The sequence below is a fragment of the Agelaius phoeniceus genome, chromosome 4, assembly GCF_051311805.1.
Source record: "Agelaius phoeniceus isolate bAgePho1 chromosome 4, bAgePho1.hap1, whole genome shotgun sequence".
In the NCBI taxonomy this organism is placed as follows: Eukaryota; Metazoa; Chordata; class Aves; order Passeriformes; family Icteridae; genus Agelaius; species Agelaius phoeniceus.
The window spans coordinates 70,949,020-70,973,095 of NC_135268.1; the positions used below are offsets into that span (position 1 = coordinate 70,949,020).

At 41.2% G+C, this 24,076-nt stretch overlaps 1 protein-coding gene across 1 annotated transcript in view; it reads right to left on the bottom strand.

Annotated features, from left to right (window-relative positions):
* Positions 1 to 23,984, bottom strand: part of CTNNA2 (catenin alpha 2) — a 478,672-nt gene extending 454,688 nt beyond the window's left edge. The window contains exon 1 of the mRNA XM_054632611.2: positions 23,840 to 23,984. The gene's annotated coding sequence lies outside the window, so the exon portion shown is untranslated. The remainder of the gene's footprint in view (positions 1 to 23,839) is intronic.
* Between the last annotated feature and the right edge of the window lie 92 nt (positions 23,985 to 24,076).

The following is a 24,076-nucleotide window of genomic DNA, read 5'->3' on the forward strand; positions in this document are numbered from 1 at the left end:
CAGAATCCAATGAAACAATCACCTGTGGGTGAACAATCTCCAAACACATTCCACATGAGCACAACACAGGAGAAGCAAATGAGATAAGAATTGTTTTCCTTTTCTCTGAGGCCTCTCAGCTTCCCAGGAGAAAAATCCTGGGTGAAGGGATTTTTCCAGAGAATGTGAATGCCACAGACACCTGCAAGGAAATTCTTCCAAAGATCCCTTCCCTCATAGCTTCCTCTCAGCCTCCTCCCAGGGCTTGGCTTGGCTGCACCATGGAGAGAAACCCAGCAGTGGCTGGGATTGGGAAGGGTTGGTATCACAAAGCCTTGCCTTGGTGACCAGTTCTAACTCTGTGTTTGCACTCCATCTGCAAAAATCCAGCTTTCACTTGGAATAGAGGGGCTAAATCTGGTTCTGCCAGGTATTTGCAGTGCACCTGGCACAAACAGAATGGGAATGCTGCCCAAGACTCAGAACCAAAGGTACTGCAATAAGTGACACCCCAGCCTCCCCTTCTCTCTCAAAGAGTCATAAAAACCATTACAGAAACCATCACTACCCACATGACAACAACAAGGTGAAGTTCTCTTGTTCCCCATCTCCCTCTTTTTTATTGAAACAGAAATCCAATCTGGAAGTGCTGATATAATGTTCATCAAATCACAGCCTGGTTTGGGTTGGAAAGAACCATAAAGATCATCCAGCTCCCCCCAGTGCCATGGGCAGAGACAACTTCCACCATCCCAGGGTGCTCCAAGCCCCATCCAGCCTGGCCTTGGGCACTTCCAAGGATCCAGGGGCAGCCACAGCTCCTCTGGGCACCCTGTACCAGGCTCCTCACCCTCACAGGGAACAATTCCTAATTCCCAATATCCCATCCATCCCTGCCCTCTGGCAGTGGGAGCCATTCCCTGTGTCCTGTCCCTCCATCCCTTGTCCCCAGTCCCTCTCCAGCTCTCCTGGAGCCCTTTAGGCCCTGGAAGGTCTGAGCTCTCCCTGGAGCCTTCCCTTCTCCAGCTGAGCACCCCCAGCTCTCCCAGCCTGGCTCCAGAGCAGAGGAGCTCCAGCCTCAGAGCACTTTCTCACATGGCAAAAGTCCTGGGATGAGATGAAAGAGAGGAATAAAAACCAGGGAGCTCCTGCACCAGGATGGAGAGAACCCTGATGAGACATTCCCTTCTCTCTGAAGCAAAGTGTCTGGAAGTTTCAGTGCAATTTTTGCAAACCACCTGTCTTCTGGAGCAGGTGGAAAGGCTGTTTGGAGAGCATTTTTCTGCAAATGGAATTTGATTAGTACACGAACCTTCCATGTAATGTTCTTATAATGAGTAAATTAGTAGGTGATATAAACCTCTGGAAAAGCAAAGACTGTAATGAAAACCTGATTATCCTTTTTACAGTAAGGCTGAACAGGAACTGATGCTATGTTTAAATTGATCATGGTTTTATTCCCACCCCCAGGCAAACCTGCATAAACTCAATGAGCGGTGTGATTTCATTAAATATACGTATAATGAACAATTTTCTTGTCCTTTGAAAACAACTGATTCGAAGGAAGACTGAGGCATTATGACTGACAGCTGGGTTCTACAGCCTTTTCAATCTGCACAGGATTTCCCATAACTGACTGAAGGTGAAAGAATCACAAACACAGAGAAAAGAGAGGAAAAACAGCCTTAATAAGCTGGGAGCACATGAATTTTAAACAGCTGAGAGAAATGCAGTGGCTTTGTGGAGTTGGTGGGAAGTCTGCTGTGCAGAGAAAGCTGTTCAAACATCCCCTCTGCTGAGCCTGGAAGAGGATGCTCAGGACACCCATGGACTTCAAAGAAACCTGGAGCTGTCATGGATTAGAGACTGCCCTGACCCCATCCATTTGTACCCAAAGCAGGCCAGCAGTTGTCTTGGGAAAGCACTCTAGGAAATGGCAGAGAGAAAATATTTGGATTTCCAGATACAAATCTCTGCTCTTGGGAAGGAGAGAGCAGCAGGGTGTGAGACAAATACACAGAAGTTACTCAGCTTACTTGGTTTTGTCCTAACTCCACAGAGGAAAGAAAGCTGGCTGACCCCTAAAACTTAGAAAAATCCCTATGCTAGGACAAAAAAATAGCATTTAAATGTGGAATTTTTCTATATCTCTCACATAAAGAGGTCTGATGAACAGTGCTTGATCCTTAAAATATCCATCATTATACAATTGTACTTTCTGAACCAAGAGTCACCTATAAACACACATTTACAGGTCCAGAGAGAGACAGCCTGTGTCAGGTATTTCACTGAGAATCCTCCAAATTCACTCATCTGGAAAAGCAGCAGCCAGATCCATATGGTCAGATGACATAAATCTGAGATGCCTGTGGTTCTGCACTGCCACATCCTCTAAGTGGCCCTTTCAAAATGAATATGGAAATTTTAAAGATTACCGGTTCTCAAAATAACTGAAATTTAAACACAAAAAAAAAAGAAATCCAACTTATTGCATGAGGTTCAGTGCAAGGGTATTTTAAAGAGTTTAAAGCAGTTTTTCACTGGTGCTATGGTGTTGTTCTCAGAAGGAAACTGATTTCACCACTAATGTATCTGAGAAGAATTTGGAGAAGCAATACAGAAGGGAATAATACCAACTCAGAAAAAAAAATATAGAGAGAGATATATTGAACAGAAAATCCAAGACAAAATGGTACAGTAACTGCAGAGTTGTATTTTGAATTGTTTGCAACTTGTCCAAGCAATTACCTTCACTCTGTGCTCTGACCACAGAGGAAACCAACACATCTAATCTGGTTTTCACTCTTCAAAAAACCTCTCCACTCTGACTCTTACTGGAACTGAAAATCCCCCAAGTCAAGGAGAAAGACAGAAAATGCATTTTCTTCTTTACCAACATTAAAACATGCAGTAACTTCTTGCATAAATATATAAAAAGCTGCATTCTGATGGGATTAATTAACAAGTGATTAGTATTTGCAGGCTAAAGGAAATATGAGGAGTAAATAGGTGACAATGGAATGCCAGTCCTTCAAAAGAAGCAATCAATTTTCCTAACATCAGATTAATTTTTCCACAGGGGAACTTTTCATATACAGTTTTCATCTTGATAGTGAATCTTTGATCAGTGTCTCTGAAAAAAAAAAATAATCTCTGTGAAGATTAAGAAAACAAAGGAACCCAGATAAACTCGGGAGAGGCAATGAAACTTTCAGGCTATCAGGTAAATAAATTATCACAGGCACCTTGGTGGAATACAAAGAGTTTTCATATAGGATTAGGATGGAAAATGATCAGGTTTAAAAACAAAACAAAAACCCACAAAAGAACAAATGAGCAAACATAAGAAAGGGAAAAAAAGGGGAAAAAAGGAAAAAAGGAAAAAAGGAAAAAGGGAAAAAAGGAAAAAAAGGAAAAAACAGGAAAAGGGGAAAAGGGGGGAAAAAGGGGGAAATGGGGGGGAAAAGGGGGGGAAAGGGGGAAAAGGGGGGAAAAGGGGGGAAAAGGGGAAAAGGGGGAAAGGGGGAAAAAAGGGAAAAAGGGGGAAAAGGGAGAAAAAGGGGGAAAAGAGGAAAAAGGGGGGGAAAGGGGGAAAAAGGGGGAAAAGGGGGGGAAAGGGGAAAAAAAGGGAAAAAGGGGAAAAAAGGGGAAAAAAGGGGAAAGAGAAAAAGGGGGAAAAGAGGAAAAAGGGGGGGAAGGGGGAAAAGGGGGAAAAAGGGAGGGAAAGGGGGAAAAAGGGGGGAAAAGGGGGAAAAAAGGGGAAAAGGAAAAAAAGGAAAAAGGGAAAAAAGGAAAAAAGAAAAAAAAAGAAAAAAGGGAAAAAATGAAAAAAGAAAAAAAAAGAAAAAAGGGAAAAAAGGAAAAAAAAAAAAAGGGGAAAAAGGAAAAAAAAGGAAAATAAAAAAAAGATAAAAAAAGGAAAAAAGGAAAACAAGATGAAACTGGCACCTTTTCTAAGGAAGTAATATATTAAGAAGTGCTACAAATTGGCACAAGGCAGGCAATGTCAATGCAGGATCTAATCAATGCTCTCTGTGCTATGAAACCTGACCCCTGAGGCAGCTGCTGTACCTGAGGCAGGGCAACACATGAGTGCATGGTGAGCTAGAAAATAATTCAATTTTAGTGACATGATATCACTCATTGTATCTGTTTCCTCTAAAACACCTTTAACCAACACTTCAGTGCCAGCCATCCTTTCTGGAAGCTTCCCTATGAACAAGGATGCTCAGGCTCTCCCTGTTTTTTCCTCTGGGCCTCATCCTCTTTGCATTTTACCTTTCCTACCTCCTTTTGCTGCTGGCTGCCAACTCTCTGCAACACTTCTTGCTTCCAAGGCACTTGAAAAAGATTCATAATTGCTTTTCACATCTTGAACGTTTCTGCAGAAATATTTTTGGCCTCCCATGTAACGTTTTGGGCTTTGAATACTTGCACATTATGATACTTTTTTTAAAAACTTCTCTTATCCAAAAGTAGCTTTTGCTGCTGTCCTGAGTCCTCATTGTCTTTCCTTCATTTTCTGTTTTAATGAGTATTATTTATTTTCCTTACTTCCTTGAAATGGTTGGACTCTATGATTTCCCAGGTCTCTTCCAACCTAAATGATTCTATGACTCTGTGAAGTTTCTCAAGAACAAAATCCCCAAGTGTTCTTTTTAATTGCCTTTTAATCATATCTCCCTGTATGTGTAGTTCTCTTTGGAGATTAAACACTACCATCGTGAATTTGCCTTTTTCCCCCACCTCCTACAAGGCTTTGAACCAAAATTTCTGTGATCCCCGTTTTTCAGATGTTTTCAACAGTTGCAGTTTTAGTCCCAAGCTCATTCAGAACCAAGTTTTTCCTCTCCTGTGATCCCTGCCTACACTTCAGTGAAGTTGTCTTCAGACAAATTCTGCCTCATCCTCTCTGAGCTTTTCCTACTTCATTGCAGAACTTCAGTCCATGCAGTATAATTATACTGCCTGCTAAATTAACTCCTTTATTTAATTGGATTCTGAGCTTTCTGGAAAGTAAAACACAACCTCACGTCTTCCCTCTATGATTTGAACAGCATCACCAATCCCCAGAAGGAATTCCTGCCACCACTTTAGGAAAAAAAAGGAGGTGAAGAGTAAAGTGAAAGAGAAAAGTAAATCATTTCTAATGATTAATAGAAATAAATAAATAAAGCAGAACACTCCATCATAAATCTCCCTGTTCAGATTGCAGATATTATCAAGCTCAGTGACCAGGGGCAAAAATGGGTAATGAAAATGCATTTTTCACCAGTGCATAAAACGAAGAACAACGTGGGAATAACATGGGGAAAAGTAACTCTATGTGTAAAAGGGTTGGCTTGAAGATAGCAACCAATCCCAGAGCCCTCTGAAAAATTAAAGCTCTGCACAGCTTTGTTCAGGAAAAAAAATGCAAAATCCTTGTATGTCACTATCTATTTTACATCTACATTCTGGCAGAACCAGAAGATGGATCTATAGAGCCTCCATGTCAGGTGACATGGCATGCTTTCCATATGAAGAGAGTCTAAACACAGCTCATTATTCAATTTTTAAATAAATCCCAGAGAAGAAATATTATTAAACCACACCCCTGGGTCCCCAGAAGTGTCCAAGGCCAGGTTGGATGGGGCTTGGAGAGACCTGGGACAGTGGGAGGTGTCCCTGCCCATGGCAGAGGGTGGGGACTGGGTGGTTTTAAGGTCCCTTCCACCCCAAACCATTCCATGATTCTGGGTGAAGACAGATGGCACAGAGTGGCACAGAGCTCAGGACAGCTCCTATGACACAAGAACTCAAATGCTCCTCAAACTCCTCACCCAAGAGATTTCAAACCATCCAACAGGCAACACTTGTCCCCTCAGATTGGTGGAACCAATTAGAGCAGGATGTTCCAGAAGTGAAGGGAACATGGAGGAGGGAATCCATGAAACAATAACATTTCTGTCCTTAATGAAAAACCCTGCTCCAGTTGCTGCCCTGATGCTCAGGGAGTCCATGAGCAGCTGGTTCTTGGGGGCTGGATGGAATACCCAGGGATCAATCCCACCACACATATCCTCTTGTTTCCAACCACCAGCACAGAAAGAAGGACAGATTGGATTATTCACTTCCCCTGTGATCAGCATGTTTAGTATTTTCTGAGTTGGAGAAGTCTTTGTACAACACAGGGCAGAGTTTGGCATCCCAGAGATGTCATCAGACCTACCCACAATTCTGCTAAAATCCTACACTTGTTCTACCCATAAAAGGAACTTCACCAAACTTTCAGTTTTCGGTTCACTTTCAAACTTTTTAGGCATCCACATGTTTGTGTTTAGGTTTGGGAATCAAAGCTCCTGAAATAGTCAATGGAGGCACTTCCAAAAATTCTTCAAAATATCTCAGGCAGATATTCCCACCCATATTAAAATTCCACTGAATTCAATTCATCCCAGTATTTGCTGATTTACAAATGTATAAGACAGCACTTCCCAACTTTAATTAAAACCTTCCTCACACATCTGTTAAAAGCAAAAATAAACTAAAAAAAAAAACCCCAAACAACCCCAAAGAGCAGCAATAATAAACTACATGCTCCACTTCCCAAAGCTGGATTTCATTCACAAATCTATCAGGTTTTATTCTCCACACAAGATGACTCACTGCATGTTCACTCCTTTCAATCTTCAAACATTTTGTTAATATATGCAGGAAACAAAGCTACAATCGTTTGCTTATGAAAAGGGAGGTTTTTCTATAAACCTAGAGCTTGCAAAGGTGTAAGAATTTGCCTTGCACAGAAAAGAATATTTAGTATACAGTGAAATATTTAAGGAACAGACACATTCTTTCAGTGAGATTTATCCATTATTTATACATAATAACCCAGAAATAATGAAGTAACAGAGAAATAATGACAATAATGAGGAATTATTCTACATGAAAGACAAATAATCAGGTAAATTTGGCCCAAAGCTAGAGGGAATTATCAGCCAAATATTGGTAGGGATTGCCTGAGATTACCATTTTCTTTACCTAAGAAATGAACAGAAAGGCACAAAGGCCCAAAAGCTCACTTTCAGTCTGAATTTTATGATGATGCACTACTCTTGGTCAAAATGTAATGGAGAAGGCGAGAACGCTGAAAACAGTAAAAACCAGAATTTACTCTCCCTCTTTCATCAGCCTGTTTTTATGGTATTTGACAGGAAGCCACCCTAGCAGCCCCTAAAGAGTAAGAACATCACAAATCTTAGTTTTATTGCCCTTTTCATAAAAAAGTTCTTCAAAAGCTCACGTTTCATCAATCTTCTAACTCCAGATTTTTTGACTTTGATGGTAAGTTTTAAACAGACAGGTATTTTCAACTTCTTTTCTTGTTGTGCTTTCCACTTGCACATCAGAACACCCAACCCTCTCTCACAGAATTCCTTCTACTCATTTTTATTTCTTAATGCAAGCCAGGAAAGTGCCTCCACTGCTTTTCCACTCCCCATTCTGCACAGGGCAGAAATCTCTATTTCCTTTGTTTGATTTGAAATCAAAGAGAGTTGTAAGGAACTAGACAGCTCCTCACAATAGCAGAGGAAACATACAGAGAGCTCTGTTTTTCTCAAACACAAGACCTATCATTTCACCTCATCTAGAGGAGAAATAAACCCTACAATTCCTTTAAATCAGGCCATAGGCTACAGCCTATATGATCAATCATAGCCATTACTCAAATCCAAACAGTCCCAACATCCACAGGCCTTTCCTGTTAATAAAAGCAGCAAGACAATTTTTTCAAACTGAAATACTGTGTAACAGTAGCAGAAAACAGAGCAAATTAAAAATAACCAAGTAAAATGAACAAAACATTTCTGTAGGTCCCACCATCCTCTGCTAACTGATGAGGTTGTGACTCTTCTTCCTCCCAGATCTTCAACAAACTAAACATTTACTTCCAGGGACAGGATTAATAAAAACCTGATGACAAAGGGCTCTTTTTCTTTACCTCTGAATTTCCCCCAGTCTGAGACAGATGCCACACAAGTCTTGGTGAAAAGAGAGACCTGTTGTGCTTTGGGGAAAACTCACTTTTTTTCCCTTAAAACCAGCTCAAACCATGTAATCATTTAAAGAAAAAAATAAATTACCGAGGTGTTTCTGGTTTGTCACCTCCTGGATTTAAATGGAAGTAGAAATATGGGCTCTTTGATCATTCCAGAATGTTTATGAAGCTGCACAGAAATAATTCACAGTGCTGGCCTGTGACAGCAAAGTTGTTGGCAAAGCAGCACGAAGGGAGACAGTGATTGAATTTCCAACACCTCAGCGAGCCCTGGGTGGGTGCTGGTACTACAAAAGAGGAGGAGAATCATCCTTGCAGGAGAGGCTCCTCCAAGCTCCCCCCAAACCAGGGCAGATCTGGGCTGCAAAACCCAGGAGTCAGGGCTAAAATGTGACATTTCTCTCTAGAGGACAGGGAACTGTTGCTTAGAAACTGTTTACAGACAAATCCTGCTGGTGTTCCTAAAAAAAAAAAATAAAATAAGGTCATTCTTGGCTGTAGGTAGGAGAGATCTTTATTGATATAAACCCCTCCACGTCTCTCTTTGCTGTCAATAATTAACAATGCTTTAGGAAGGTTGCTTGGATGCTCTTTTAACCAACAACTGCACATTCCCAGTGACAGAATTTCCCATTTGGAAACAATCTGGTGGGAAAATTGGCATCACAGTTCCCTCAGGAGGCTGAGCCCAGGCTCCAGGCATAGACTGGAGCATCTTAGGAAGGGACTGGCACCAAAAGTGAGATCAAAAGGGGGTGGGAGCAAAGTGCAATTAATCTTCTTAGTTGTTGGTAGGAAAAAAAAAAAAGAAAAAATGAAGGAAAAAACATGACAATATCACTAGGCCAAAGAAAAAAAGAATGGTTCTACTTCTTAACCACCTGATGAAACCAAATCTGCTAAAAATGAAAGGGGAAAGGCCACAACACCTCTTTGAAGCCATGAGAGAACAAAGTTTGCCTTGAAGAACAAAAGGTGAGGCTGGAATTGGATTCACTTCATTAAGGGAAGTACTAAAAGGAGTTCCTAAGTATCTAAAACAAAGTTGCAAGCAAGCACTCATGGCTCACAGAGAAAACAAATTCGTTCAGAGCAGATGGGAAAGAAAAATTATATCAATCCAGAGCCAGTTTTCTCCTCCGCATAAATAATCCACGCTTGAACAATTTCTCCTCATATAAATAACTACATTTATAAGAAGCCTCAAGTAAGAAGGCTCTTATATCATTATTCACTTAAAAACCACTCCAAAAATTCAGACAAATCACTACTTTCTAAGTAAAAGAAAATAAAATGCACAGCTTGTGGTAATAAACAGCTCATTGTCATCATCCCAGAGAAAGGCATTTTTTTTCTCTTCACTTAAAAACAAACGTAGCACAGGCTTGTTTTCTTATATTGAACAAATCACATGAAATGAATACAAATATCAAAACACAGAACCTAATGTGGAGAAGGGACAAATGTCACAGGGATAGCCCCAAAAAACAAAGTTGGCAGTGTCACCATCATATTTTCTGAAAAATCCTCTTTGCCCAGGATTTTTCTCCTGGGAAGCTGAGAAGCCTCAAAGAAGAATGAAAACAATATTATCTCATTTCTTTTCTCCTGTTTTGCTGCTTTGGAATGTGGTTGGAGATTGTTTGTCCAGCAGGTGCATAATTCAGTGATTTAATGTGAATTGTTTTTACTTAATGACCAATCCCCATCAGCTGTGTCAGACTCTGGAGAGGGTCATGAGCTTTCATTATCATTCTTTGTAACCTTCTGTCTGCATCCTCTCTCTATTCTTTAGTATAGTTTTAGAATATAATATAATGTAATATAATGCAATATAATATAATGCAATATAATATAATGCAATATAATGCAATATAATATAATATAATGTAATGTAATATAATGCAATATAATGTAATATAATATAATGTAATATAATATAATATAATATAATATAATATAATATAATATAATATAATATAATATAATATAATATAATATAATATAATATAATATAATATAATATAATATAATATAATATAATATAATATAATATATATTATATAATATAATATCCTTCTAAGAACATGGACTCAGATACATCAATTCCTCCTCCATCCTGGCGACCCAGCAAATACCACATTGGTAGAACTCGTGTAGAGCTCGTGTAGAACAAGCAGCTCTGGGGTGAAACTTCAGGGGCACATCTCAAATTCATCAACAAAGCCCACATTCTGTGTAGTGGCAGCAGAAGGTCACCACACAATCCTTAGTGCCAGGAAAACAGGGATCAGGAGGGCCTGTGGAATTTAATCAAAGTTCCTTCATTCTAAGGACAGCTGCCAGCCTGTGTTGTGACACCCCGAGTGACAAAGACTCTTAGGATGACTTTACAGGTGCAGTTAACATGGAAGACACAAGTTTGGGGTTTCAAGGGTTATCACAACCTTAAATGGGTTCAAAGTCTGGGAAAATTGTTTGACTCCTTCATTCAATGCATGGCTTCCCACCCAGAGACGGGGATAAGATCCCACTCCCCCATGCTAGAAACACAGACAAAACCAGCCAGGAATAAAGGAAGCTTAACAACTACATCCATTATTATTTGCAAATTCATCCAGAAATACACTTTGGATTAAAGCAATGCTAATTATTTAAAAAATTAAAGATAACACGGCCCATTTCCCAAAGGCTCCCAAAGCGACACGGGGGACCTGTGAAGCGTGGAGGAGAGGCCAACCTGATTTTTATTCCTGTGTTGTTGAGCTTATCTACATGGGAAACAGAATTATGCTCTATTTAGCCCTCTGTCAGGTTGTTCAGGTTTTAAAATAACTGTTAATGAAATCACAAGCCTTCAACACAAACAGCAGCAACAAAAATAGCACCAGGACAGAAAACATTGGACTGCAGCAACTCTGAGCCAGAGTGGAGCAAAAAAGCATCTCCCAACACTGAGCTGGCTTGAAATAAAACACAGGGAATAATAGATTGCATTTTACTGAGGCCTCACTACAATGATTCACATTTTGTAACAACCTTCACAGAAATGCACCTCTAAAAACTTAAATTTTTCCTTGGGCTTTAGAACCTAACTTAGCAAAAACTAATGCAGCATGGAAAGTGCTCATTACTTTGACACATAAGATATCTAGGAATCACCTGAAGCACAATAATTTAGCATAATAAAAAACAGCATTTCATATTTTTCAGCTTTTTCACAATATTGTGCAGAACTCAATTGTAACCCATTCAAATGGTTTTAGCTTTAAAAATATTACTGACAAGTAATTTGCTCTCCATTATTTAGAAATATATAAACATCCACTTTTTTGGTCTGAATTTTAGGAATGACTCTCAACAAAATTATTTAAAATAATAAAATCATTTCTTAAAATATTTCATAAAATATTTCTTAAAATAATAAAATAATAGGATTACACAGTGGTTTGGGTTGCAAGGAGCCTTTAATGATCATTTACTTTCAAACCTCCTGCCATGGGCAAGGACACCTTTCAGTAAAAGTGAGTTTTTGCTTGGCATTTTCACTAGAGGACCATAATAAATAAGATTAAAAACCCAACAGCTTCTTTAATGGTGATTAAAGATGTGCAAGGACTGTAAGGGGTGGCATGGTATCACTGCTGGGACAGAAGAAATCCAAGTGATTACACACCTCCACCAAATCCATTTTATTTAGGGGGATCCAAAAATGAAAACACAACAGTTTCTCCTCAGACACCAGAACTTCCTTGGAGGAACAAATAATGAATCCTTTCTAACAGGCTGACTGTGACCACTGCCCTTGACACACCTTGCACCTCCTTGTGATGTTTTCCACAGAACTCTGTGTTTAGCAACATGCCCAGAGTTAATTCAGATTCATCACACAGAACATAAACACATGCCTGTAATAACCAGAATTTAAGACAATTGAAATTTTATTTTCACTTTGCCAAAATGTTGGTTCTCTCATGGAATTTCACCATTATTTCATGTACCCTGTCACACTAAAGACTGACCCTGAGTTGTAGTTCCTCCCAGGGCATCTTTCCATCCATGTGGGCACCTTTGGGGAGAAATACAGTGAAATTTATTAAATACTCAGTGCTTTGGTATGGCTGGGGCTGTTTCTGGCACTGAGTTATTACCCAGAATGTTGTACAGAATCAGAGCTGCACGAGCCCCGTGCCCTAAGTGAAGAGCAAAGCTGAACACTGCCAGCTCTCTCTGTCATATTTAGGGAATTAAATCCACCTGTAATGTTTTCTTCTACTGGCCCAACATGACAACAGAAGCTTTTCACTTCAGAGGAAAAGCAGGCTTTGGATTCAACAACAACACAAAAATAACTCATTAAAATGAAAGGTTGAGCAGTATGCATTGTGTATTTGCAGCAGCTCAGAAATCAGATGCAAAGAAGAGCTGATGTTCCAGACACTTATTGCTAATTTTTTTTTAATGTTAAAATAGAAAAAAGGAAAAAACCTCTTGCTCACATAAATCATTTGCTTTCTAAAGCATGTAACAGACACAATCAGTGCTCATGACTGCTCTACAAGGTAACACAGAAAAACATTTGAACTTTCCAGAGATAGAAGCAATTTATACATCACTGTAATAGCACACAGGACTGGCTCCAGCTCCACTTAAAACACACAGAAAATCCACAGCCAAAGGCAGAACCAGCTCCAGAAGTGTTGGGAAAGAGCTTTGCAACACTGATGAAAATTCTGTAATTAATTTCAGAGGATCAAGGATTTAATCTTGCATAATCTGAACACCCAAACTAGTCCCTTAAACAAGACAGCCAGAAACCATCTGCTGGAAGAGGCTCCTGGTAAAATAAATCTTTCTACTCAGTCCTTGTTAAGTGTTCCTCATGTTTTGCACATTTCTTGAAACTGGAGGAATGGATTTCCGATTCAAAGCACTGAATTTACTGCAAAAGGAGGATTAAGTGAAGACCAGAGCTTAGATTCAATGTGGGTGCTTTAGTTTTATTTTAATACATAAAGGAGCTTTACCTGCTCAGACACAGGATTTTTTCTTTTTTTGTATTTACATATTTTCCTCTTAATAAAAGGACCTCTAAGTTACTTGCAGCTGTTAAAAGTCCTGCTGTGATGTACCTGTCCCACAGCAGCTGTGCTTTGCTGTGTTTCCCATACCTGAGCATTGCAGCTGACTTCCATTCCAATTTCCAGTTAAAGCAAGGTGGAAATTATTAAAACCAGGTTTTTTTTTAAAGAGTGATTTCAAAATTCTTTCCTCATTTACACGATCTTGCTTTCACCTCAATGAAAAACAATTTATTAATGAAAAACAGCAATGAAAGAGAAATATCCAAACCAGCCCAGCCAAGGGGTGAGTGTAGAGGGTCACTCAAAGCTTTTGGAGGCACAATCAGACTGTGCAATTCTCAGCAGTAATTTCAAACACACCTGAAGGGTTTAAATTCCAATGTCTTGTTTTACAGAATCACAGAATATCCTGAGCTGGATATCATTCTTCAGTGTGTCCACACATCCAGGATTTGCCCTTGAAACACTTCCTATGTATTCCTGGGCAATGGGGTTTTCAGTCCTTCCTCAAAGGTTCTTTTTGTGTAATCAAACATCAATTTCCCTCATCCACCCATGTCCTAACCATTCCACAGCCCCTCTCATTCTGGTTCAAGAAACATTTAATTCCTGTGGATTATCTGCCAAGGGTTGACCAGGACAAGCTTTAGACATCACAAATCCTGCAGCACCCCAAGGGTGGCACAGAACCTTTTTGTGGATATTGTGGCAACAGAACAGACCTCACCCCACCTTTAATGTGTTTATGGTGCAGAGAGAGCAAAATAAAGAGATCCCCATTTTTACACCATTATGGAAAAGTGATATTAAAAATACCCATCTCTAGTGTTTCCTCTTCCTCCTGACTGATCTTTTTATGAAAAACCAGCCAAGAAGCTGTTCTTGGGCTATGTAATTTTTTCTTTCTTTTGGCTGACTGTCAACCACCTAGCAAAAATAAACTCATTAAGCTGACAAGAGACCTGAACACACTCATGTTGCCAGTGCATCTCAGCATCACTCTTGTGAACCCAAAAGCAATAAAAAAATTAAAATAAAGTTAAGCTGACTCCACCCTTAGGATGCAACCAACTTTGCGAGGATCTGTCAGTCCAAAGTCAGTGTCTGGCAGCATCTGAGCTAAAGGGGATGTGCAGCTTCAGCACATGTCAAGCCAAAACAGTTCTAAAACTAGCAGCAAAAAAGGAGAGCATGGAGTGTGGAGCCTCCAAAAAAGCATCTCTGCCACAATTAGAGCTCTCAACCTCATTGTGTTTGCAAGCCTACTATTTTTGCACCCAATCCACACTGCTCTCCCTGTGTTCAATCTGTCCAGCTAGCTGGGATTTCTCCTCTGCTGCCACCACATTTGTAGTTTGCTGAGCAGATCCCCAGCTTAAGGCTCACACAGAGCCTTGTAATCACTGAGGTTTCCACTTAAAAGCAAAAGGGAAAAAAAAGTTACCATGGCTACTACAGTCACTCAGCTTTCTCAACTGCTTCAAGACATGAATTCTGAAGGCTTTTTGGCTATGTTTGCACAAAATGTATGCTTCCATACTACTCTGTCATGTAAATTAGGTTGTGCTGCAGCGTTTGAGATCACCTGGGACCATCCAATACCTTTGGCTGGAGTTTCAAGAAGACTCCACAAGAAGCAAGGTGATAGTTTCACTGATCACATTAAGGAAATTATAATTAGATATATTAAATATAATTTAAAACAATAATGAAATGCTGTTTCTTACCCAGCCAACTGAAGGTAAATATCTGAACAGAGACATTCTCTAGTGCTTAGGCTGAATTTGTAAACAAAATTTGTAGTAGGTACAGAATTAGAACAAAGCAAACCATAAAGCATTTGCAGAAAATGCTTTGGAAATGCACTTTAGTTATTCAGAAGATAAGGAAAACATACAGAGAATGATACCATGTGTGTGAGATTTGATGCTGATTTTCATCCAAACCCTGAATGAGCAAAGACAATCCTGCCCAGGAGCTGGGTGCCCCCTGCTCCTTAGCACCTACAAAGCACCTGAGCACTTCCTCCACACTCACCTACATCCCCTGGGCTCAGGCCTGAATGCAAGGACTGGAACTGGAGTGTGAAAGAAAAAAGCCCAACTTTGTTCAAGGATGCAAAAGCGTGTGAGAGCATCGAGGGATTCAGTTTGCTGCCTTAGCCACACACAGAATTCTCCCTGAGCCACACGAGGAAAATCAAATCACAGGATAGAAATAGCTCTCCTCTTTCCTTTTCCTCACCTTCCTGTTCTTGCTGGGTGTCAGATGTGACCCAGAAACAACACTTGGCAAGGCCAAGAGTCCAAAACACGCTGAACAAAAAATTCAGCTGGAATTTTAGGGGGAGCATGGGCCACCCATGCAAGGCAAGGAACAGCCCAGCAAACTCTGCAGCCTCCCAGCAGCGCTCCTGCTGAGCAGGACATTTGTCAGAGCGTTTTTATCCTGCTTCTCTCCCTGCTACACCTCATCCTCCTTCATTCACAGGCTTCCTGAGGGTTTCTTGTTCTTAGAAGTATTTCTGGGAGCATCCAAGCACTGGGAATGGAGATGACGGAGATAATAGAGACGTTTAAAATTAGACTAAGCAGCTGTAATTCTGAATTTGCATTTCTGACTTGATTATAGTAAGCACTGAAGACTATCTGCACAAGAATTAGGAAGGAGTTCATGTGCTGCAATACAAATATATCAATCTCTTTCACTTTGACCCCATTAAGGGGGGAAAAAAAAGATAACAAATGGCACTTTTATGGAAGTTGTTTCTTTGCTATTCTCTAACTTCATTTGAAGGAGTCACCTGTGGATTTTAATTGCAAGAATTAAAGTAACCAGCTTTCCTGTATTTTACAATATATTTTCATTATCTTTTACTATTCTCCTGATTACCATGGATTTTTCTCATTTCATATTTTAGTAGTTATCCATTTTATACCTTTCCTTATAAGTCTCTATAGTCTCTTATCTGAGCAGTCAACATTTGTAACCATGGGATAACAATTTATGAAGCACTTTGATAAATTCTCTATCAAAACCAAGCACAGATGACACAATTTTACTTAAATATTCTGTCTCAATAAAAAAAATGTTAGAATCAATCTTGTTCTATTCTTGTAAAAAATAAAGTAACCATTTTCATAGTATGATTTTTTACACAGATGCAGAAGGAAAAATAGTATTTGGGTTCTATATTCAGTTTCTCCACAAATATCATGAAGAATTAACCATGAGTAACTTATCACAGCTGGTAATTTTATATCTGGAAGAAAGCCTGATAACAACATTCAAGAAAGTTAGTATTTAACGACAGAGGACATCACACCTATGTCCTGTTGATTCATGTTCATTCGTTTACTTTAAAATATTAATTTACAGAAGCCTCTGAATTAAAGTTACAGAACAGCCTTGAAGAAGAAATTTCACTATCCCAAGAAGCATACAACAAAATCTTTTTCTAGAAGTAGCAAAGGAGAAAAAAAAATAATTACATAAAAACAAGTGCCTCACATTATCTGTTTGAAAATAATTCTTATGCCTCTTATTGCAAGAGTTTATTCATTTTTCTTAGTGTAGAGCCTCTGCAAAGGACACAGCTATTGCCACGGCCATAATGGCATTAGAACAGAACTAAAACCAGTGCTGACCAACATTTTACTCCATTTTTAAGTGCTTTACTCCACAGTCTAACTTGAAAGTTCAGTCTCTAGGAAGAAGCCTTCTGGAGTTCCTTTTGACGTTTGAAAAGACACAGAGAACTGATAAAAGTGGTTTTGTCAGCTCTGCACAGGATGGACGTAGCTTCTGTGTTTAAAACATAAGGAATATTTCCAATTGATCCTTCCCTTACAAGCACAACTGAGAGAACTGGGAGATTCAGCTGCTCCTGCTGTGCTGAATGGGCTTTAATGGAGAAATGCCACAAAGATGAAATATGCAAGAGTGAGTGGGTTTTGTTAGTAAATAACAGCATATCAAAAATTAAGCTTGATTAGTTGTAGAAAAGGGCAAAGGGAATAATCCATTTAGAAGCTTTAAGTAACTTAAAAGCTTAAGCCCCATTTGCAGAAGTCACCTGGGCAACTGGGAGCCTCCCCTGACCAAAACCACTTCCACTTCTTGTATTCAGAATTTAAGTTCCACTTACACTCAAATTGCCTTCCATCTGAAAATTCTTGTCTGCATTAAGCATATTGTAACATATGCTTGTTGGTTTTTTTTAATACAAAGCTTCAAAGAAAAGGACAAGTCCACAGGAGAAAGAAATGTCACATAATAATGACTGTAACACCAGTAAAAAACAGCAGAGTGGTGTATCTACAAAAATAGCTTGAAAAAACTCTGAACACAGAAATTATTTGGTATAACTACAAAATCTGCTGGTTTTCTTACCTTTCAAATGCAACCCCTGTGAGATGTTCTTAATGTTACAGGATTCTGGTTCACTTAACTGAGCAATTCTCATTACTTAAGGAGCCTGAAAACTTGGGCAGTCTCTGCTGCAACGTTGAAAATGTCTCCCCACTGTTCTCTGTAGCAGAATACTAATGCAGGGGGTGATGTGGCTGAAAAGCACAGCTAGACAAAAAATATTCCAAAGGAGGGGGAAAAAAAAGGAAAAAAAAAAGGCCTGGCTATCAGAAAATGCTGATTCAGCAGAGTTAAAGTACTTCAAGGAAAGGTGTGCTTTGTCCACACAACCAAAGAAAAACTAGAGAAAAGCTTTCCTCCTGCCCCTTCCAAAGTCAAAATGCTTTGTCTGATGACAGCACAAGACATCTGAATCTGAAACAATAAAATGTGTATGGGGGTGGGGGGAGAAGGGAGAGTCCTGCCAGGGGAAAGATTGTTCATTTTGCTGGCAATTTTAAAATTCACCTGTTTGTTTCATGCCAAAACAAAAAAATTATTCAAAACACAAGGAACACACAAATCCTGCCTTCCAACCAATTGTACTGGTAACTGATGGTCACAGCAGTTTATTTCTCCAGAGCAGCTGATCTTTTGTTGTATAAATATGACTTCAACCTATCCTAGTGTTTGGAAACATTCAGGAAAGCCTTTCTGTAAGCAACCAGGGCTTGGAACCAGATATCACTGCTCACTCCATGTGTGATGCTGAGGAAACCATGGGAAAACTGAGATGTAGAGCTCTTGTACAGAAACCTGATACAAAATTCATTTACAGCCACAGAGTGCTGAGCCTGCCCAACCAAAGACTTGATACAACAGTGTTATCACTCTGGGATATATTCAGATGCACCATGGATTCCTCTAAGACAGTAAGAAGCCACAATGGATTAACTTAAAATCAGAATAGAATCATGGAATGGTTTGGAATTATTAAAGACCATTTTGTTCTACCCCCTGCCATGGGCAGGGCACCTTCCACTATCCCAGGTTGCTCCAAGCCCTGTCCAACTTGGCCTTGAGACACTTCCAGGGATCCAAGGACAGCCACAGCTTCTCTGGGCACCCTGTGCCAGGGCCTCATCATCCTCACAGGGATGAATTTCTCTGTATTTCTAACCTAAATTTCCCCTCTTTCAACTTAAACCCATCACTCCTTGTCCTGTCACTGCAGTTCCTGATGAAGGATCCCACTGTGGATTTCCTGCAGCCCCTTCAGATCCTGGGAGGTGCTGTGAGGTCCCCACACAACCTTCTCCTCTCCAGAGTGAACAACCTCAACTTTCCCAGCCTGTCTCCATGGGGAGGATGCTCTGTTCCTCTTAGCAACTTCTTGGCTCTCCTCTGGACCTGCTCCAGCAATTCCATGTCCTTCTTGGGGGCACCAGAACTTACAGGGGTGGTACCAGTGGTTAACAGAACTTGCAGTGGCTGAGATACCAACCACTTCTTTATATAAAAAAACAAACTGGTTTCTGATCTTTGTTGTCACTTCAACCTTTTCTACAGTAGTCTTTAAAAAAATCCTGTCTTTTTTAATTTCCAGCACTGCCCAGGGCAGGCTGGACTCAGACTGACTTTGCTCCCAGCCAGGTTCAGGTGCTGTGGATCCAGCTGGAGGATCTCACCCATCAGTCCTGGAGCTCCAGAGAGGAAGGAGAGCCTCAGCTGCCCCTGCTCCCTTGGAAAGCTGTGCCTCAGCAAAGTTTTCACAGCACTTAATCCCAACAAATGTAACAAATGTAGTGTTTATACAAAATCAACAAGTTCATCCTAGTCAGGAGTGGCTCTCACTCTCCTGTGAAATACAACTTTCTTTTTGTAACTTTCATCTTCCCATTCTGGTCTTTTTCCCATCTCCTTCTTGCATCTCACCCAAAGCAGCTCTAAGGGAGCAATTCCTACAGACCTGAGCCACAAAACCTCCCAGCAAGTTATGTCCTAAGTGTGTCACTCTAAGGACTAACAGGTTAGGGCTGCTACTCTTCATTCCTGCACATTGCCCTTCTCATTTCCAACTGCATATTGTATTCTTTACTTACTTCTGCTTCCCTGTGAGTGAGGCACAGAGAAGCTGTGGCTGCCCCTGGATCCCTGCAAGTGTCCAAAGCCAGGTTGGACATTGGTTCTTGGAGCAGCTGGGATAATGAAGGTCCCTGCCCATGGCAGGGGAGTGGGACTGGATGAGCTTTAAGGTCTCTTTCAACCTAAACCATTCTGTGATTTTTTTTTATTATTATTTCTGCATAGCTGCCCTTCATCTTCCCATGACCATTTGATATTATATCTAAATTCAAAGTATTCCTTTGCTTTATACACCTATGAACAAACTGTGGAGCAAGTGAATAAAGAGTTCAGCTTTCTTTAGCCAATCCTTAGAATAAGCTGTATTAAAAGCAAAGCCTACTCACCTAAAATGTAACAAAACATCTCTCTGTCATTCTAGACAGAAAAAAAAATAAAATAATCTCATGCTGGTATGTTCAGACAGCATGTAATACCTGCAAGGCATTGTCATAACTACCACAATTTGACCACAAAACAGATTTCAATAAATACTGTGGTTCTAATTCATATGTAACAAGAAGAAAAGTGTTAAGGGATAAAAAAAAAATCATACTTTTTGAAACAGTAGGTGTAAAAAACTAATAGGTGAGGATGAAGACAATTCTTGGCAGCAGGAAAAAAAAAAGCAGGGGGGAACTGCAGGAACAAAAGAAATAAATCTCAGCTGTCACACAGGTGTGGTGCTAAACAGGGACTCTGAGCTACACCAATAGTGCAAAAGGGCAGATGCATTCAAAAAGTAATTCTGCATGTGCAAAGAAGCTGATGATTCCCTGGTACCTCATGAGAATATTAATTACTTTTCCATCTCATCGTAAGTACCATGTGAAAAGAGTGTTACTTTGCAGTAAATATTTTTGGTCAGCAGGACCAAAGATCACCATGGAGAAGCACTCCCAGAAGAGTCCAAGGAGTTCTCTGTCCTACCAGCACAGATTTTTAGGAATTCTGAAAATCCTGGGGTGATTCCAGCAGTCTGAATGAACACTTAGGTTACAAATATGCTGTGGCTGTCACCATAGGAAGGTTAGAACAATGGCAGTTCTGAACAAAACAATAATTAAAGAGAAATTATGGGGGACTCAACTGATACCTCAGAGCTCTCTGTAACAAATAATAGGAAGTAAAATAATGAAAGCTGACTTACTAAAAAGATTGTGATTTAATTCCTTGATATGACTGATACTTCCAATTGGCAGAAATATCTGTCTGCCTGTATAAACTTCTCTGGCATTAGTGCAGTGTTCTGTGAGAGCCTGACAACCAAACAGAACCAATTAAACTGGTGAAGAACTGGTTAAGTGACATCTCAGAAAGAAAAAAGAGCAGCTTTTGAGAAGAACTCATCACAACATAACTCACATTATCATGGAGCTCCCCAAAGGGGAGCCACTACCACAAAACACCTTTTCAACTATTTGTAAGTCTACACCATAAATCATGACATAATTTGCACAAGTATAAATTGATAGAGTGCTACATAACTGAGATAAATCAGTTCCAAAAAGCCATCAGGAGTGTTGGGTATAATCAATCAATGCTAGAAACAAAGTGTTGCTTTAAAAAGCCGAGTACAAAGTTGTAAAGCTGTAGTCAGGAAAGCGCATGCCAGTCTAGGGAATGATGAACTCTTGTGGAAAGAAACAGTCCTGCAAAGGGTTTGCCACAGTGAGAGTACCCAGAGAAAAGGAGATCAAAATGCAAGGCTGCAAAGGAAGGTTTAATATGTAAATGTGATACAGAAGCAGGAGAGTAACACCAGAAAGGTAATATTTAAACACACAAAACACTCCTGAGACAAAGCTCTGGTGTGCTGCATCCAGCTCACGTTTTCGTAAAAATGCTGAAAAAGTGGATTTGGAAAAAACAATCCCCAGAAACTGAGTTGTGAGGAAAATGCATGCAGTGACAAATTTAAAGAATTTCAGCTCACTTGGTTTTTCAAGTAGAAAAGAGAGGGAATACTGGGTTACAGCAGATAAATACTTCGATGGTAAGAAAATACTTTGAGTTCTTTAGCACAGTGGAGAAAGGCACATCATTAACCAGTGACTGGAAGCTGAAGCCAAATAACTTAATAAACAGCAGATTCTCTACCTCTCACTGTCTTCCGATCAAAATTCCAATTTCTCTGGCAAACATGTTTCAGCCAAATGCACGTTATTGCATTCAAGAGTAACTGGGTGAAATCCAACTGACTCCAACAGTCAGGGGTCAGAGCAGGAGATCTAATTGCTTCCTTTGGCTTCCAAGCCTCAGTCTACAAATACTCCTGGTTTTCAGTGCTTCAAAGGCATTTCAGTACTACCATGCATGCTCAACATTAATATTAAAAGACCTCTCAGCAAATCTGCATGAATTACAGTTGTATTTCCATGTAAGGGCTCGAGTGACACTGGAGCTTTCCTGTTGAGGCTTCTGTCACCAGCAGAGCCCATTAATGGAATTACAGCTCCCTGGTACCCAGCTGAGGTGGTATTTCTGTAAACAAGCATTTACACAATTGAGTGCAGAACTTCACCCTTCGTGTCAGTACTTTTTCTCCTCTAGAAAGAATCCTGTTTGACCTGGAGTATGAAAAGGCTGATACAATGCATTGTATCAATCACAGGCACTACAGGTAAGAAAGGAAAACCAGCAGCATTGTAATAGCCACAAAGCCAGGAAAATCTGGTGTGCACATCAGCAGCATCCTTTGAGCCTGCCCCTGTTTATGCTCCTCATCCACCTGGCACTCCAAAACACACACAGCACTCCCAGCAGTCTTGACAAATCCAACATTTTCCAGGAATACATGCCAAGGTAATGTACAACATACACGTTAAATGTCCAGGCTCACAGAGTTGTGCTGTAGCATCAGCTGCTGTGGTATCTGTCAATTTCTAAAACAACAAGGGAGCTGAAACGTTTCTATCCTGCTGAAGAATGAACTAACTTCAAATTCAGCAAGCAGAAGTTTCAAAAGGCTGGAATTGTCCGAAGCACGCCTGCAACCAAATCAATGCTCCACAGGAGAGAGACACAACCACCAAGTGACAGAGAAAAAGAACCTTAGAAGAACTCAGGCATAACACACAGCCAGGGAGACACCAGGGAGGGCACTCACCCCTCCATCCTCCAGAGGAGGGAGTGCCTGTTAAAACCCACTGTAAATATGTATAAAAGTTTCTTTCCCGAAGCCCTGGCACTCGGGTATCCCGCCGAGCATCCCCAACGCCACCTCCCAGGTGGGCACGGCAGCCAGGCAAGCCTGGCACTCCCCATCACCACCACCATGGCCGAGGAAAAAACTTCTCCCAGCCCAAGGAGCCCCGCAAGGAGACACTTGGGCTGCCGTCGCTTGCCAGCCAGCATCCCCACGGCTCCTCGCAAAGACAAAGCCACGCTTTAAACTTTCGCTCCTCGCCAGCGGAGCGGATCTTCTGCTGGGAGCTGGCACCTCTCGGGATGTGCAGCGGGGGCTCGGGAAGGTCTCAGAGCCCGGGAGAGGCCTGGAGGGAAGGGATGGGGATGGAGATGGAGGAGGTGCCCGCAGCCCCCTCCCCGCTGCCCGCGACCCTTCCCCGCACACAATCGGAGCAGCGGCGACCGCAGAGCGCAGGGACGCACAGGGCGATGGATAAAAGGGAGGAAGGAGCGTCCAACGCCCGAAGAAAGGAGAATAATTTCAAACAATACCCACAAAAAAAAAAAAAAAAAAAAAAAAGACTTAAGATAATACGGAGCCAGGTTTCACCTCGAAGTGATGGCGGGTAAATAGATGAATAAGTGGAACAACACACCTCTGACCCTCTCTTTTCTTCCCTAAATATAATCCCCTTCTTCCCATAATACACGCACCACCAAATGACCATTAATTCAAATCTATTCTTTACAGGAGGGGGGGATTATCTCTGTGACCGACTCTGTCTCTTTCCCTCTCCCGGTCTTTCACTGCGCGAGAATTGAAATTGCATTAAAAAAAAAAAAAAAAAGGAAAACCGGAGGGGGGGTGGGGGGGAAGGCAAGATTATTATATCTGGAGGGTGCGAAATGTGGGCACGGGGAGAGGGAGCCTGGGGGATGGGGAGGAGTAGAGAAAGGTGGCTAAGGAGAGAAGAAAGGAAAGGAGGACTAGGAAGCGCAGGGAAGGATGAGGGGAAGGCGAGATAAGGGGGAAGGAGGATAAGGAAAGAAGGATGAAAGGAAGGAGGTCGGGAGGAAGGATGAAAGGGAGGAAGGGATGAGGGGAAGAAAGGAGGATGCTTTGCCCTGGCCTCACCTCAGCTCGGTGGGTGGGGGTGGGAGAATCTCTCGCCGCCGCCGCCGCCGCCGCCGCCTCCTCCTCCGCCACCTCCTCCTCCTCCCCAGCAGCGCCGGTCACTGACGGGCCGGGTGTGCGGCGCGGCTCCCTCGCCCGGTCCCCGCCTCCCCGCTCGCCTCGCTCCCTCCTCCCGCCGCCGGCCCGAGCCGCGCTCGCTCGGCTCTGAGGGGAGCCGGGCGCTGCCGCCGCGGCCGC